This window comes from Dromiciops gliroides, chromosome 5 (genome assembly GCF_019393635.1).
Source record: "Dromiciops gliroides isolate mDroGli1 chromosome 5, mDroGli1.pri, whole genome shotgun sequence".
NCBI lineage: Eukaryota > Metazoa > Chordata > Mammalia > Microbiotheria > Microbiotheriidae > Dromiciops > Dromiciops gliroides.
This window is the reverse complement of record NC_057865.1, coordinates 105,760,254-105,778,825: the sequence shown is the minus strand read 5'-3', so window position 1 is coordinate 105,778,825 and position 18,572 is coordinate 105,760,254. Positions and strand designations below refer to the sequence as shown.

General features: G+C 36.2%; 1 protein-coding gene across 9 annotated transcripts in view; it reads right to left on the bottom strand.

The window, feature by feature from the left end:
- Positions 1-18,572, bottom strand: part of HIPK2 (homeodomain interacting protein kinase 2) — a 215,376-nt gene that overhangs the window by 134,723 nt on the left and 62,081 nt on the right. The gene's annotated exons all lie outside the window — the stretch shown is intronic.

Below are 18,572 nucleotides of genomic sequence, written 5' to 3'. Positions count from 1 at the left end.
TTGGAAGCAACACAACTGTGAAGGTGTTGAGTTATTCTCAAGGTATCTGAAAGAGGGAAAAATACTAAAGGTATGGAAGCAATCTTGGCCCTTATTACTACCCAAAAAAAAAAAAAAAAGTCGAACAAAAGAATATCAATGAGACAAAGAGAAAAGGTTTTACTCCAGAAAAATGCTGTTATCTCAGAAAAACAAGACAGAAAGGGAGTCTGGGTAAGAAAGGAGAATTGCAGAAAGGAACTTCAAGGCTAAAAGAGAGTCTTGCAGGCAACCAAAAGTAGATATAGAAGAGAACTTCAAGGCCAGCAGTCTAGCTAGTCCAAGTGTGCCAAAGGTTAAAGCTAGTTTGTACTGCACTTGCTTAATTAGCATATGCATATTAACTGAAAACACCCCAAAAGCAGAAACTGCTGCCATTTTCAAACATGCAGTGTATGTAATGAGAGGGGGACCTTTTAAAGGGAAAATGGCACAGGTTAAGTAACTTGCCCAAGGTCACATAGCTAGTATGAGTCTGAAACCAGATTTGAACTCAGTTCTTCCTGACTTTTGGTTCATCACTATTCAATGTACCACTTAGCTGTCTGTTCAAAAAAAGCTAAAATTAAAAGGATTATAATTAATTGGGGGAAAAAAATCTTTGCAGCAGATTTCTCTGATAAAGGTCTTATTTCCAGAGAAATCCAAATTAAAAGACAAGTGGTTGAGGGATATGAACAGGCAGTTCTCAAGTGAAGAAACTCAAGCTACCAATAGCTCTGTGTGTGTGTGTGTATATATATATATATATATATATATATATGTATGTATGTATATATATGTATATATATGTGTGTGTATGTATGTATATATACATACATACACATATAGACACACATACATATATATTAAAATGTTCCAATTCACTAGTAGAGAAATGCAAATTAAAGTAATTCTGACATTCTACCTCACACACATCAGATTGACAAAGATGACCAAAAAAGAAAATGCCAAATGTTATAAGGGCTGTGGAAAACAGGTGCATGGATGGGCCTATAAATGAATATAATCATTCTGAAAAGTAATTTATGATTATTCATAACAGCACATTATTTGACCCATCTATACCACTACTGCTGGACCTACCCCCCAAAAAGAACAAAGAAAGAGGAATAGGTCTTATATGCACAAAAATATTTATAGTAACTCTTTTTGTGGTGGCAAAAAACTGAAAACTAAACAGATGCCCATCAATTGAGGAATGATTGAATAAATTATGGTATATGAATGTGATGGATTATTGTTATGCTCTAAGAAATGAGGCTATAAATAAATGATTTTAAAGAGATACTGAAAGAATTATATGTACTGATACAGAGTGAAGTAAACAAACCCAAAACAATTTCTATTATAACATCAATATTATTTGTTCTAAGGAATTGTTTTTTCTTTTTTCTTTTTTCTCCCAATGTGGTGGGAGGTGGGAGGAAGAGAAAACAACTTGTAACTGATTTTTTTTTTTAAATAGAGAGGTGCTGTGTGACCCTGGGCAAGTCATTAACCCCCATTGCCCTACTAAAAAAAACACCAAAAAAAGAAAATAGAGAGGTGGTGGGAGCTCTACAGATGTAGAATGTTGCATACACTTTCGGATTTGGTCACTATATTGTTAGTTTAACTTTGTTACAAAAGACTTCTCATAGATTAGGGTGATATGTAAATGTAATATAAGAATAAAACATATCAATAAAACTTTTCTTTAACTCTAAGTTGCAGAGTAGGTGATGATCTGAATTCCTCATCAAGAGTTCCCAAATGAATGAATCAGATCAAATCCTCCCCCCAAATTAAATGGGAACAAACAGGCTTTCATAAGAGATACTCTACATTAGACCACATTAATACATGATTGAATGAAAGATATAGAGAATGTAAGATCCCAATATGCTTACTATCCATTATTAGGAAAAAAAATTTTCAGTAGAGTAAAACATTGTATTAAAGGTTTTCCCTCCACTAGATATCAGGAATTAAGTCAAAATTATAAAATATTTCTTGAAAAATATAGTAAAATTAAAAAAAAATAAGAAAGCTATACTAGAGACAACCCTGTTTGATAGGCTTAAGATACAGTGATGTATGGTTACCAAAGGTGTTCACCATTGTCATGGAAAAGATCCAAGGCTGAGCCCAAGTTGAAGAGAGATTTCCCCATATATATATGGCAAAGCCCTTCAGCTACTCCTGTATGGTATATAGCTCATTGCATCAAGCCCTGCAACAGTGCAGAACCTCCTAAATGAGATCTATTATTATTCAAAATAATTGTACTTGATTACCCACACAGAAAAACAAAAAGATAAAGAATGTCTAATATCCAGACTATGGAAACATGTGGAAGGAGTTACAGAGCTCATCCATCAGCATATATAACTTGGGTAAATACTACAAATGGATAATGGAATGAGCAAGAGGATAAGAACAAGTTGGACTGCTTTTGGAAAACTGCAAGGTTTTTTTTTTTTTTAATGCTTTCCAAACTTCTCCTGAAACAAAGACCATCTTTTTTTTTTTTTTAATTTTTTTTTGGGCGGGGCAATTGGGGTTAAGTGACTTGCCCAGGGTCACACAGCTAGTAAGTGTTAAGTGTCTGAGGCCGGATTTGAACTCAGGTACTCCTGAATCCAAGGCTGGTGCTCTATCCACAGCGCCACCTAGCTGCCCCTCAAAAACCATCTTTTTAACACCTATTTTCCTTCGGTGATATTGTATGCCTATGAACACTACAGTCTTCAAAAGACAGAAGTTAAGGATCAGTAATGAAGCTCATGGTAAAAAGGAACATGCTGCAACATATTACAAATGAGGAATTATAAAGGAGAAGTGATCTGTGGCAGCAAAGAAATGTATGTTCAAAGAATAGGAAAATGAAGGACAACCAACTGATAGGAATCTTGGCAGAATGAGGCCTCCATGGGCTGTCATTTCCAAACCATGTCCCTGGAACTCCAGCCATCAATCATTAACCAACCCCCTCCCACTTCTATGGATTGTTTTCCCCTATTAGAATAAAAGCTTCTTGTGAACAAGGTATATTTTTCTTGTGGTATTTGTACCTCTCCAAGGCTTGGTACATAATAAATGATTATTAAATACTCTTTCTTCCTTTCTTTGTCTCTTTCTTTCTATGTATGTATGTATGTATGTATCTATCTATCATCCATCTGTCCATCCATCCATCCATCCATCCATCCATCCATCCATCCATCCATCCATCCATCCATCTATTTATCTATCATCTTCAACCTACCTAGCATTTAAATATATAGTGTTTTAAGGCTTGCAAAAACATTTTACATGTGATCTCATTTTATCCTGACAAGCACCCTGAAAGGAGATGAGATAACTTTCTTCCCTGTTAATCACTCTTCACTAATCCCTAATGCCAGCTGATTCCTAACCATCCTATCAAATGGCAGAAACTCCTCGTATGTATGAGGAAACCCCAGCAATGACAAAGGAGCAATCACCCCCTACACAAATGCTATCCATGCTAAATGTCCAAATATTTTTCTTTTTGATATTATTATATGCATAAATATTTTAAAATTTCTTTTTAGTATTACATTTAATTTGTAGAGTCTTGAGGGGGGTGTCTTTGAGTTTTATAGCCATAAATGTATTTAACTCTTTTTCACGTGTCTAGCATTTATTCAAAACTCTAAGGTAAAGTTTCATTCCTAAATTTCAAATTAAAATATTTTAAGATTTACCAAGAAGGCAAAATGCTTGCAAAAATATGATCTATGATCATTTCACCTACAACGAAAAAGAAAGGAAAATCTTGCATCAAGGAACAAGATTAAGCTAAAAATCAAGGTGGGTACTGAACCAGATGTGACTTGTGTGCCTTGCACAAAATTGAATCGAGGCCACATTCAAGGAATAAGGTTTAACTTGGTGTGAGTGAAAGACTGGCTTTTTTGGATCCACGATGTGAAAATAGGGCTTTTTCATGAAATGATGTATCTGAATTACATAGACTTATTCCTAACAAAAAAGAATTTAAGATTTTATGTAACAAAATAACATGGATATATAACAAAATCAAGTCACATAAAATAAAGAAATATAGTAACTAAATGACATCTGAAAACATATGTGCATGTTTCAATGTAAGTGCCAAATAACCTATCAGGGCTGCTAGATCGCATTGACAATAATTACTGTTAATAAAACAATGAGAAGGCACTTTTGTTGAATTTCCCTATCTATATAGAAGTGTGTAATGTACATTTTGTTAATAAATAGAAAGTCATGCCACAAAGGGTCAACTTACTTCTGATTTCCCTCTTTATCCTCTCCAGAAACACTTCAAAACTCTCAAAAAGTCCTAGCTATGGTCTGTCTTTAGCTACCTGAGACTGCCCATAGACATCAACAATCTGCTCATCTTATCAAAAGAAGGAATCAAACACCTTCCCAGCAGCTTCCTCTCTGCTGTAGTAATGGAGATGATGCTCTCTAATTACCTATCCAGCAACTCAGCCCACTGCACACGTTTTCTCCACTAACCGCTTCTTTCTCTCAGTTCCTGTACCTTCTACAGTCAGAACTGAAAGACCCCAAAGAACATGGAACCAATGCAGGCTGTGTTTCTCCCCATGACCTCACCTTCCAATCAGGATTTGGTTACCTGGGTGACTATGTTACTGGTATGGGAAGCTCCCTATAATCTCTCTCTCAGTTTCTTATTCCTCAAGGATCCTTCCTCCTTTCTAATGAATAGCTGATTCACAGTGAAAGAATGTATTTAACTCGATTCTGCATTTCCCACCACTATTCCTATCCCTATGCCCACCCATGATATGGAGGTAGTCCCAGGACTATGGCAACAGGACGTGAGCTCTAGCAGATCCTACCAAATGAGAGATGTTTTGAGTATGGACCCTCATGATGGGTCCATCATCTGAAGATCCAGTGTAGCTACATCTAGAGAAGTTTACCACCAAAAGGCTGGCCCTCAGGAGATGAGGGTTTTGTTTTTGGTTTTTGGTTTTTTTGCTATAGCAACTGATGAAATAGTCAATGAAGTGTGAAGGAGGTGCAATCTGCACTGCTAGATGGGCTTACACCAATAAAATGACACTTTTTTTTGCTGTATGAAAATGTAAACTTTGCTGTTTCAAAGCTGCTTAGATGCTGTGTGTGTGTATAGGTACTTGACCAGGGTCATGCAGCTAGTGTCAAGTGCCTGAGGCTGGATTTGAACTCAGGTCCTTCTGAATCCAGAAAAAAGCAAAGAAAAAAAATTTCTTTGCTTTATCCTCTGTGCCACCTAGCTGCCCCCTTCTTCCATATACTTTGATTTTTGTTTTTTGTTTTTGTTTGTTTGTTTTGGTGAGGCAGTTGGGGTTAAATGACTTGCCTAGGGTCACACAGCTAGTAAGTGTAAAGTGTCTGACCTCCATATATTTTGAAAACAGAATGTTTTTAAAACAGTTTTACAAAATTATTTCATTACTGACTGAGAATTTAGATAGCTGTCACTAGGTAAAGCCCTTGGATTTAGCTGAATGAATTAACAAGCTACATTTTTTCATAGATATGACTCAAAGTACATAATCTAGGTTATTATTTTTTATTAAAATGTAACACATGACTATTAAGATTGCATAAATAATTATTAGTCTCTAATTTCTATTTATATATATCTTTTGAGTAAAATTTAAAGAAATAAAATACGAAGTACAAATTAAATGCCTTCTTCATAAATTTTGACCATATTAAGGTATTATTTATATTAAATTTGGTATTCATCTTTCTCTTTTAAGGCAAATCTCATTTTTTTCCTCAGACTCAGGCATAAAAAAGACATAGACCTTGTTCAGAGCTTCCATCAACTTAAAATGTCTCTGTTCCCATTTGCTGTTTTGCCACTCGGCTTTGCTGCAAGTATCCACTGAGGGTGTTAATAGTTAAAAAAAAAATTACATGCATTTCCCCTTGGATCTTCATAAAACTGTAAGTTACTCTCTTTCTAATTGAGGATCTCTTTGTCAATTAACTGGTACATTTAACTGTCTCCTTCCTGTTGAAATTGGAAAGTTAGGTTTCATGTAAAATTCATTTTGCGTCATGTATAGATCTATTAACTAACTACCCTAATAGTTATGACCATTCAAGTCATTTCTTTAAATTGCTTTGCCTGTTCCCCCACATTCTGATCCACATCTGAACTGACAAGCTTCTAAGAAGCAAGATGTTGTTTTGGTGGCACAGAAAAAGCCTAAAGGCACTTTAGCCAATCTGACCTGTATGTAATGACAGTCATTATACTAATCATTAAACATATCATAACATTTCTTTTAATCTTCATTTTTTACTTTTTAAAAGCATAAAACTAAGGCTTTTTTCCAAAGAGTTCATTTTAAAATATATACTTTCTATCCTGTAGCACAGAGACAACATAAGTTACCAATAATGCTTTGTTCAATATATGCTTAAACCTAGAGCATTTCTGCTGAGTATAATCCTCTGTCACCACCCTCTTCTTTATAAGAGGGTGTGGGAAACTCAATCAACTCAATGACACAATTCTTGAAGACTCATGATGAAATATGCTATCCACCTCCTAAAAGAGAGAAGACAAATTCAGGATGCTGACTAGATGTGGCCAGTGTGGGAATTCATTTAGCTTAACTATGCATATTTATTAACAAGAGGTTTTTTTTTTCCAAAGAGAGGAGGGGAGGTGGGAGAAACAGACAATGGATTTTCATTCATTGAAAAAATAAAAATAGTTTTTAAAAGTATGTACATTGAAGGCAATTAAAATTAGAAGGGTAACTGTTAACTGTGGGCAAAATCTTTACAGCAAATTTCTCAGAAAAGGTCTCATTTCCAAGATATATAAAGAACTGATTCAAATGTATAAGAATAAGAGCCATTCCCCAATTGATAAGTAATCAAAGATAAGAATAGGCAGTTTTCAAAGGAAAAAATCCAAGTTATCAATAGACAGATGAAAAAATGTTCCATATCAATTAGAGCAATAGAAATTAAAGCAACTCTAAGATTCCACTTCACACATCAACTGACAAGGGTGAAAAAAAAAGTTGCAAATTGTGCATATCCTCTGACACAGAGATACTACTACTGAGTCTATACCCCAGAGATCAAAGAATTAAGAAAAGGACTCATGGACAAAAATATTTGTAATGGCAAAGGACTTAATTGCTTCTCTCAGAACCTCCAATTAGAGAGGTCACTAAAGCAAGACCTATTTCATTTCCTTCCCAAGCTGCATTCTGGACTTCGCTACCAACTGTGACTTCCCATCATGTACCTTTGTCTCCTCACCCATTTTCCAGCTTTGAATGTAAGCTCCTTGAGGCAAGGATTGTCTTTCTTTCTATTAATATTTGTATTATTCCCCAGCATTTACCACAACACCTAACACATAGGGACATCACAAAAACTTTAAAAAGCACTTGTTGACAGACTGACTGACAAGGCTGCTTTCAGAGTATTGGAGGAAGACTTGTATGAATCCATGCTGAGTGAAGTAAAAAGAACCAAGAGAACAATTTATACAGTAACAACAATAATGGAAGGAGAACAATTTTGTAAGACTTAAGAACTCCAAATCAGTGCAATGACCTACCACAATTCTGGAAGATTGATGATAAGGAATCCTACCCACCTCAAATAGGAGGTGATAGACTCAGAACTGCAGAGTAAGTATGCATTTTTACATGGTCTATGTTTGAATTTGTTTGGCTTGATTCTCCACGTTTCTTACATAGGTTTTGTTTTTCTTTTTTCTTTTCAATAAGGGGGGGGGGGAAGAAAGCCACTTGGAGATGTGACCTGCAAAGTCATTAAATTGTGTATGCTCCTTGATCCAATAATACCACTACAAAACCTATAATCCAAATAGATCAAAGAGAGAAGGGACTCATCTATACAAAAATTTTCTAGTAGCTTTTTTTGTATTGACAAAGAACTAGAAATTAATGGGATGCCCATCAACTGTGGAATAGCTGAACAAATTATGGTATATGAATAGAATGGAATACTATTGAGCCATAAGGAATGTTGAAAGGAAGACAGTTTCAGTTAAATCTGGGAAGACTTGTATGAACTCCTATAGGGTAAAGTGAGCAGAACTTGCAGTACTACACAATCAACATATCAACCAAATTGTAAAGACAAATAATTTTGAAAGACTTAAGAATTCTGATTAATGCAATGGCCAATCACAATTCCAAAGGTCTCATGAGGAAGCATACTACCTCCTTCCTAATGGAGAGGAGACAGAATCGAGATGCAGATTGAGACATGCTTTTTTTTTTTTTTAAAGATATAGTCAATTTTTTACCTGTTTGTATGACTATACATCTTTGTCACAACAGTGTTTTTTTCCCCATTGAGGAAGGTCAAAGGGAGGTAAAAGAAATGCTTCTCTAAAAAATTAGTATAAGAGGGGGGCAGCTAGGTGGCACGGTAGATAAAGCACTGGCCTTGGATTTAGGAGGAACTGAGTTCAAATCCAGCCTCAGACACTTGACACTTACTAGCTGTGTGACCCTGGGCAAGTCACTTAACCCTCATTGCTCTGCAAAAAACAAAAACAAAAAATTAGTATATTACCAAAGTTCATGAGAGAACAAAGTAGATAAACCATCACCATATCAAATACTTAAATATTTCTTTTGATTGGCACATGACATATTGCCTCTCAGATGCCTGTCTTATGATCAAAAAGGAACAGATTATGAACACCATGCGGAAACAGGCTGCTAAGCTTATAATTTACCAAAATATGTCTTCCATACTTTCCTTGTCAAATAAAGAATACTTAGGAACCCAAGAAAGGTAAATTTACTGCCTTGAAGAAGGCAGATGACACATGACTCCCAGATCACAGACCCAGAGCAGGAAGGAATCTTTGGGGACCTGAGCTAATTGCCTCATTTTACCAACTAGTCAAGTGAGAAAGAGAGGTTTAATAACTTGCCAAGATTACGCAGGTGGTGAGGGTTCTATTTCTGCTATATTGGCCTCTTCAGTTTTGAATAGGCAGTTCTTATGTAAATTTAATTTTTAAATATATAAAGAAATGTGAGAAAAGGAAATGTCTGCTGGATTTGCTTTAACCAAGAAAAAGTCATTTATTTATCTCAGTATATAGGGAAGATGTTTCTGTTGAGCAAAAATGAAGGAATTAGTAGGGGATAAAATAACATGGCAAACTATCTGTTTCAAAAGTGACATTTAAAATACATAAGAAAGTACAAAATTGACAAGTTATAGTTTCTAATGACTAAATAGCTAAGGGATGTTGACAAGTTTTCAAAAGAAGAAAAAACTTAATAAACATTTGAATAAATGCATAAACTCATGAATAAGTAAAGAGGTATAATCTAGAACAGTTCTCTGGTATCACCCCATACCCACCAAACTGGCAAAAATAATCAATCAAACATGATAAACTCAATATTAGAGGGGCTGTGAAGAAATAAACACACCCATCCACTGAAGAGAGAATTATAAACTAGAACATCTTTGTGGAACAAGTGGGTAGTACAGAGTAAAAGTTACCAAAACATTTATATCTTTTGACTCTATAATTTCATCTATAATCTAGTAGAGAACTACATTACAAATGGAATCTAAAAGTATGAGTATAAAGAAATCTAGATCATGATGAAATATTGCAAAGTAAAAAGCAAACAACAAAAACAGAATCAGAAGAAAAAGGCACACACATAGATATAGTGACATGAAAGGAAAAGGAAAAGGACAAGGGAACTGTGATGATTCAAAATATGAGAGACATGGTATCTGGGTAATTTAATCATTTTATTATTAATAAATGAGGTTGGGGGCAGCTGGGTGGTGCAGTGGATAAAGCACCAGCCATGGATTCAGGAGGACCTGAGTTCAAATCCAGCCTCAGACACTTGACACTATCTGTGTGACCCTGGGAAAGTCACTTAACCCTCATTGCCCCGCCAAAATAAATAAATAAATAAATAAATAGATAGATAGATAGATAGATAGATAGATAGATAGATAGATAGATAAATAGATAAATAAATAAATGAATGAATGAATGAATAAATGAATAAATGAATAAATGAATAAATGAATGAATAAATAAATAAATAAATAAATAAATAAATAAATAAATAAATAAATAAATAAATAAATAAATGAATGAATAAATGAATAAATAAATAAATAAATGAGGTCTATGGCCATCTCTCTCAGACCAAAGACCCCTTCCTTGTGGTCAGGTCTGGTTCATACACTTTTCCTGGTGTAGGAGGTCCATCACACAGCAACATCATTCAAATCTAATGGATTTGGAGGTGAGTAGGGATTGTAACTCAACTAAAGATGATATTACTTGAGAAAAATGCAGAGACCCCCACCCAAGCTGATGGTGGCATAATGGTTCCCACATAGAACTGGTTCATGCAAGCCAAATCTCAACAGTAAAGTCCTTCGGCTTATCAAGACAAAAGAATCTGTCTCCACCCAAGACTCCTTTTATGGACTTGGGTTTGGGTTGGGTTTGACCTAGATGAAAGATTTGATGAAATCTCTCCAGGAGACCTAGCCTTTGAGTGGCCAGAAGAAAGGGCTGAGAAAGAAAGGGAGATCACTGGGTCCTCCAAAATATAGATTATTAATAATTATTTCTCATAGAATAAAGGAAAAATATACCCAAAGAAGACTTAGAGAGCCCATGTGAAAAGTTATGACTAAAATTATCGTAAGAATTAATTTATTTGAATATAAATAGTTGCAAAGCAAATTTAATTAGTTGTATGGATGTTTAATAGAGACAATAACACTGGAAAGTGCAATGAATTTTGAGATACAGGGCTTGGTATTTAGACCCGATTCTGCTACTAACTAGTTTGGCAAGTGAACATCTCCAAGCCTCAGGCATCTATCTCATTTATAAAGCAAGAGAGTTAGACTAGGTGATTTCTGAGTTCCCTTCCAACCCTAAATCTTTGATCTTATGTTTTTAATATAAGCATATAATAAACTATAGAAAAATGAATTATTGAAAAATATATACAAAATAACATGAAATGAAAAGAGTAGCACTAGAAGATCAGCATATACATTTTCTGGTACCACATAAAAGAAAATCAGACTAATAGAGCAGGAATCAGATAGACAATGGAAAACAAAGTTGAAGGAGGAAATGAGCGGTAAATTGTCATAGCTATCTGTATGATAAAGGCCATTTTAGATAGTTTAAGTTTTAATGTGAGTTTAATTGGTACTATGATCTCTTCCAGCTCACAATCTAATATCCTGGGTTATTGAAAATTAAGTTCATAATGAATTACTTATTAAAAACAAATCTCCAACCTATATTTGGATGTGTGTGCATGCATGCGTGAGTGAATGTGTTTAAATAAAAGAAGAATACCTGGCTAATCCAGAAATCAGTCTTAAGATAGCCTTCACTCTGGATGGCCATGGGCCCTATTTTACCTAAAGATGTGGACATTTGGAACACCCAAAAGAAGTACAATAAGACCCTTGTACTAAAGTCACATATCTTCATTTGGGGGCCCTAATGCTGAGCTTCATTGACTTTGATATCATTCTTAACACATTTAGTTATCTGATTTTTTGGCTTACAATAGATTAGAAGCGGTGCAGAAGAGGAACCTTCAGAGGCAGGTACAATGGTAATAGAAGAAGAGAAGACAAGAGTACAGGACCATGCAGGATAATAATGGGTTTTCATAACAGTACTAGAAAATTGTTCTAGTAGAGTAACATGGATTAGAGAAGATAATAGAATTTAGAGGTAAATAGAATTTATAAACCATTTAATCCATCTAATCCCTCATTTGACAGATAAGGACCCTAAAACCCAGTGGGAATAACTTGCTCAAGGTCACATAGGTAGCAAATCACAGTGTCAGTATTCAAACCAGGGAACCAAACTCTGACACCAAAACCAGTGCTTTTTATATTGTCTTGTAGCCTCTCACCACATCATGCTGAAAGAGTAAAGGAGACCTAGAAAGAGATTTATTCTAGCAGTCCAAGGAGTGAGGCAATGAAGGCATTACCTACTAACCACAGGTACTTAATAACACCCATTGAATTGAATTGAGAAGGGTCAGATACAGGGGGCAGCTAGGTGGTGCAGTGGATAAAGCATTGGCCCTGGATTCAGGAGGACCTGAGTTCAAATCCAGTCTCAGACACTTGACACTTGCTAGCTGTGTGACCCTGGGCAAGTCACTTAATCCTCATTGCACCCCCCACACAAAAATTTAATTTAATTTAATTTTAAAAAATACAAAGAGAAGGGTCAGATACATAATACTTTTGAAAGGAAGAAGACATGGAAAATGTAGCAACAGGTGACTTTAGGGAAATAAAGGAAGAAGAAATGTGGGATAAATTGAGCATTTATTAAGTATTCAGTATATGACAAGTACTGTGCTAAGCACTGGGAATACAAATAGAAAAGAAAAACAACCACCAGTCCCTATCCTCAAGTAGCTTACATTTTAATGGAGAAAACAATGTTCAAAGGGGAATAATGGTCAGGGAGTGTCATTTTAATCTGCAAAGTTATAGGAATGGTGGGTAAGTAGAATGATATACCTCATCCAGGAACAAGGCAGTAAATTTGATCATGGTTTATAGTTCCAAACTTGGAAGGGAGAGGAAAAGACTGAAAATGAAACAGCTTGAGAGGATACTGTTCTAAGAAGAGTAGTGAACCATCAGAAGAATGGGGTTTCAGGTCAAAAGTTCCTCTGGGGGGCAGCTAGGTGGTGCAGTGGATAGAGCACCAGCCCTGGATTCAGGAGGACCTGAGTTCAAATCCGGCCTCAGACACTTGACACTTACTAGCTGTGTGACCCTGGGCAAGTCACTTAACCCCCATTGCCTCACCAAAAAAAAAAAAAAAAGTTCCTCCAAGACATGGTCTCTAATGTGGATAGTGGGATAGTTGATAAGGAGGTTGAAGAGGGAAACTGGAGTTAAGCGAATTGGGTATTAGTCCAAGGCTATTAATCTGAAGAAGGAGGAATAAGACGGTAATTTCGATAGTGACAGTGAAAGCTGGGGGACAAAATGACCATCTTAGTTTTCAACATCTTAAGTTTCGGGTTTTGGTGATACATATAAATGGAGATGTCAGGTGGACAACTACTGTATTGAAACAGGAGAAGGGTGATTGGGAGAGAAACTTCAAGTTAGTGTCAGGAGCCATTTGAAAACCAACTGAAAGTAAATTAAAAATGAAGACAGAGATATTTTGGAAATGTGAATGAAAGTCAATGGGGAAAAAAGTGGGAGATAAACCTATAAAATATTCATTGAAAAAACCAGAGGTTTTGTGGCAGATACTGACTGGCAAGGTAGTAACTACTGCAATGATTCCAACATGAGGATGAAGAGGAAGGGGATGATCTTATATTTAAATGCCTGCACAATTTAATGAAATACCAGATGACAAGAGGGAAAGGGAAAAAGGAATTAAAGATAACTAAAAGGTAATATTCCTGCGTTGCCAGTGGTGATAGGAGGAGGGTACAGGCTACATTAAGATAACTAGCTCTATTTTTTGAAAAGTTTAGTTTTAGTTAAATTTAATGCCTCTAAGTGGAGGCGCCATATAGATAGAAAGAAATGAAGTCTGGAGAGTGGGTGAGAGGTCAAGGTCTGAGATATAGATCTGGTAGTCACCCATACACATGCAAGTTGGAGTCCTGAGAACTTAAGTATTTTCCAGATGAGAGAGAAAATAGAAAATACTATAGAAGATATTAGACCGATTCTTGAAATTCTTTCTCCAGAAAGAGGAGGATACAAAGGAGATTCAATTATCAAAAATTATGAGCCAGCACTCAAAAAGACAAGGAGTAGAGATAAGAAGAGAGGGTAGACAGAGGCAATCTCATCCAAGAAGATGGAAACAAAAAAGTGTTTATCAAACCTGGCCAAGAACAGGCCTATGATTTCCTTGTTTTTCTCAAGGATTTGGAGAAGCAGGAAAAATGTATGTTCTCACTGGGATATAACTTTATTTTGTCTTCCTTGAAATCTGAAAATTTCACCTTAAATACACATTTTGCACCCAGGATAATATTTGTTTTTTCCTCCTTCTAGAAGAGTGACAAGGAAAGGATTCTGGGAAGATGACTCCATATGACAGGATAACAGGAAATTACCCGGCTCTCCTAACTCCCCCCCCCCCCAACCAATATAAAATTATGCCTCAAAGCAAATTTTAAGCTGCAGAAATAACTAAAAATTAGGACCTTAGGAAAGACCTGACCACTAGAGGTAATAGTTTGACCTGACTGACACACAAATACCTCTGGGCAGATACAACTGCCCATAGGGTAGTTGAATCAACAAACAACAAGCCCTGGGGGCAGCTGTACAGGCTTCAGGAACTCTCGCCTCACAGTGTGGGGGGGTCTGAAAGCTGATCAGGGGAAGATTGCACGGCCTTCTGCTGGCTCTGGATGCTGGGGCCCCCAAGCACTGACCAGACGTGGCCCTGGGCTATGGTTGTGGGAGAGGAGTCAGTACTTGCTGGTGAGTGCAGTGGCAGAGGGGAGGGACCTGTTGGCTATGGGGGCTCAGGGAAGCCATGGTTTTGGTTCCAGGGCAAAGGCATGAGCGGAACTTTGCAGCTACAGGAGGGATCACAGGGAGCAAGAGTATTAGTCATGACAGCGTTACAGGAGGGCCTAGTCATGACTCAGAGCAATACCCGAAGTCAGGTCCCCATACAGAGCTCACAAAAAACCTGAAGCTTGAGATATTACACCCCCATACCTCTGGACTAGAGCCCAACTGTAACACAAAGTTAACAGATAAGAAATAAGCCACTTAAAAATGAGGAGGAGGAGGAGGAGGAAGAGAAGGAAGAGGAGGAAGAGTAAACAAATGAGAAAGAACCCAACCATAGATAGCTACTCTGGTGATAGAGACAATCTCGGCTCAAACTTATAAGAAAATAGTGAAGTTAAAACAGCTACTTTTATCTCAAAGTAAAAAAGCAAAATGGTCACAAGTCCAAAAAGTTTTTTGAAGAGTTTAAAAAGGATTTTAAAAATCAAATAAGAGGGATTGAGAAAAAATTAGGAAAAAATAAAGAGTAATTCAAGAAAATTATGAAAAGAATGTCAACCAATTGGGAAAAGAGATCCAAAAACTTACAGAAGAAAATAACTCCTTAAAAATTAGAATTTGGCAAGGGGAAGCTAATGACTTCATAAGACACCAAAAAAATAATAAAACAAAATCAAAAGAATGAAAAAATAGAAGAGAATGTGAAACATCTTATTAGAAAACCTGACCTGAAGAACAGATCTAGGAGAGACAATATAAGAATTGTTGGACTATCTGGAAATTATGATTAAAAAACAGAATCTAGATACTATACTTCAAGAGATTATTAAGGAGGGTGCAGCTAGGTGGTGCAGTGAATAGAGCAGCGGCCCTGGATTCAGGAGGATCTGAGTTCAAATCCGGCCTCAGACACTTAACACTTACTAGTTGTGTGACCCTGGGCAAGTCACTTAACCCCAATTGCCTCACCAAAGAGAGAGAGAGAGAGATTATTAAGGAAAACTGCCCAGAAGTTTTAGAACAAGAAAATAAAATAGAAACAGAAAAAGTCAACTAATCTCTACCTGAAAGAAATCCCAAGATGGAAACTCACAGGAATATCATAGCTAAGTTTCAAAGCTCCCAGGTTAAGGAGAAAATAATATAAGCAACTAGTAAAAAACAATTTAAGATACAGTCAGAATAACTCAAAATTTAGCAGCTTCTACATTAAAAGACTGAAGGCTATGGAATAATATATTCTAAAGAACAAAAGAGCTATGCTTGCAATCAAGAATAACTTACCCAGAAAAGTTGTGTGTTATCCTGAAAAGGAAAAAAAAAAACCCTAGACATTTAGTGAACTAAGGGACTTTTAGGTATTTGTGAAGATCAGAACCAAATGGAAAATTTGACCTACTAGACTCAGGAGAAACATATGATAAACATGCAGGCTCTTCGACGAGTCCCTCCCTTATCCTATCCCCTTGCGCTACTATTTTTTTATAAGTTAAGAAGACTTTTATACCCTCCTAGATGTATGTGTTATTCCCTCTTTAACCCAATTCTGATTTAAAAAAAAAAGGATCTAGCAGTACAAGCCCTTCACCTTCTCCTGCCTCCACTATAACAGTTCATCCATTCATGTCTCATTTGTGTGAAATAATTGTTCCAATTTACTTTTTCCAACACAATTTTAATTTTTAGGATCATCCAATCATAGTCAATTCAACCCTAAGCCTTCTACCTATGTATGCTCTTTCAAACTACCCAAGGGGGCAGCTAGGTGGCACAGTGGATAGAACACTGGCCCTAGAGTCAGGAGGGCCTGAGTTCAAATCCGGCCTCAGACACTTGACACTTACTAGCTGTGTGACCTTGGGCAAGTCACTTAACCCCAGTTGCCTCACACACACACACACACACACACACACACACACACACACACACACACACACACACAAAAGAAAAGAAAACTACCCAAGTAATGATAACATTCTTAAGAGTTACAGATAATGTTTTCCCATATAAGAAGTAAAGATTTGACCTTATGATCAGGGAAGAAGGGGGAAAAGTCTATATGTTCTATGTTCCAAGATATTTATAGCAGCTCTTTGTGGTGGCAAAGAACTAGAAATTGAAGGGATGCTCATAAACTGGGGGATGGCTAAACAAGCTGCAATATATCATTGTGACAGAATACTACTCTGATGTGAAAAAGGATGAGCTGGTTGATTTTAGAAAAAAATGCAAAGACTTGCATGAAATAATGAAAAGTGAAGTAAGCAGAACTAAGAGAATACCGTATAGAGTAACAAGAATATTGTTCAAAGAATGATTATGAACAACCAAGTTATTCTGAGTACTATAAAAACTCAAATCAGCTACAAAAGGCTTATGAAGGAAGATGCTATCTACCTCCAGAGAAAGAACTGATAAATAGAAGTATGCATAGATGGTTTTATATATATTTATACATCTCTGTCAAATGGTAGCCTTCTCTAGTGTGAGGTGGGGAGAAAGGGAAGAAAGGAATAAAAAAAATATTTTTTAAATTTAAAAGAGTAGTGACTGGGGCAGCTAGGTGGCACAGTGGATAGAGCACCAGCCCTGGATTCAGGAGGACCTGAGTTCAAATCTGACCTCAGACACTTAACACTTACTAGCTGTGAGACTCTGGGCAAGTCACTTAACCCCAAGTGCCTCACCAAAAAAAAAAAAAAAAAAGAGTAGTGACCCCCTTTCAAGACAATTTCAAGTGGGAAGATGGCCTTATGCTCTATCAAACTGACCACTCTAAATGTACTGTCTCCACCCCTTCTCCATCTCATTACTTGGCATTTACTTTGTATAGAATTTACATTTTTTGTACGTGTTTGTGTTGTTTCCTCCCAATAGAATGTAAAACATTTGATGGTGGAGACAGTTTCATTTTTGTCTCTGATTCCAACACCTAGAATAGTGCTTGGCACAAAACAGTCAGTTAATAAGTGTTTGTTGAATTACATTACAAGAAAAGTTTTCATTTTTCATCTTTCTTCCCCGAGAAACATGACTCATTCTCTGCTTTGCCCTAAAACACCCTAAAGATCTTGTACCTATATGAGTTAGTTTAAAAAAAAAACCAACAACCCAAAACTCTAAAGAGAGTAAAGGATAACTGAAAGCAATGTGACTTTTGTTTTCAAATGAAAGTGCAGTACTTCTCGGAAGCAAGAGACAAACAGATCCAACCTGTATTGTTAATAGAACATGCAAGAATGAACAAAATTCTGTTTACATGCCCTCCTATGCATGATAAAGAACTGTGGATCAGAGTCTCCCATTATTCTGCCTGATACACCCAAATGTTGGCCTAAAAAGTTAACTATTCTTTCAGTATACAGCTTAGGAAGGATCTGGCAATATTTCAATTTTGCCCTCTTCTAAATAAACTTGGTGATGTAATCAAGGCAAAGTTCCATGAAATGAAAAGAAAATCACCTCTCACAACACTGTTTATAGTCTGATTATTAAATATGAAAAGTTAGTCTATGTCATCCGTTAGGCACCTAAGCCAAAAGAGGAAAGACATAAGTTTTAAACAAAGATTCAAATGAGGTTTTCCTTCATATATCAATTTGTAAAGAACTGCTTTTTACATAGCAATGGCCCTTCTGATTCCAAAACAGATTGTCTCAAATTGTCTTTTCTCTCCAAGATCTAGGAAACTACCCTAAATTCTACCATTCAGCTTTGCTGACATATTCTAAATCAGAGTAGCCAAAGTTTCTGACCTAATTCATTTTTAAAAGTCTGAGAGCCACATACTATACTACACGAGTGAAATTAGCAAACATTTATTTAGTGCTGACTAAGTACAAGGTACTGAGAGAGAGAAAAAGATGAACCACATGTAGTCTCTGTTCCCAAGAAGTTTGCAGACAAGGGGATGGGAGGAGGGCAGGTTAAAAAGGGAAGCTGAA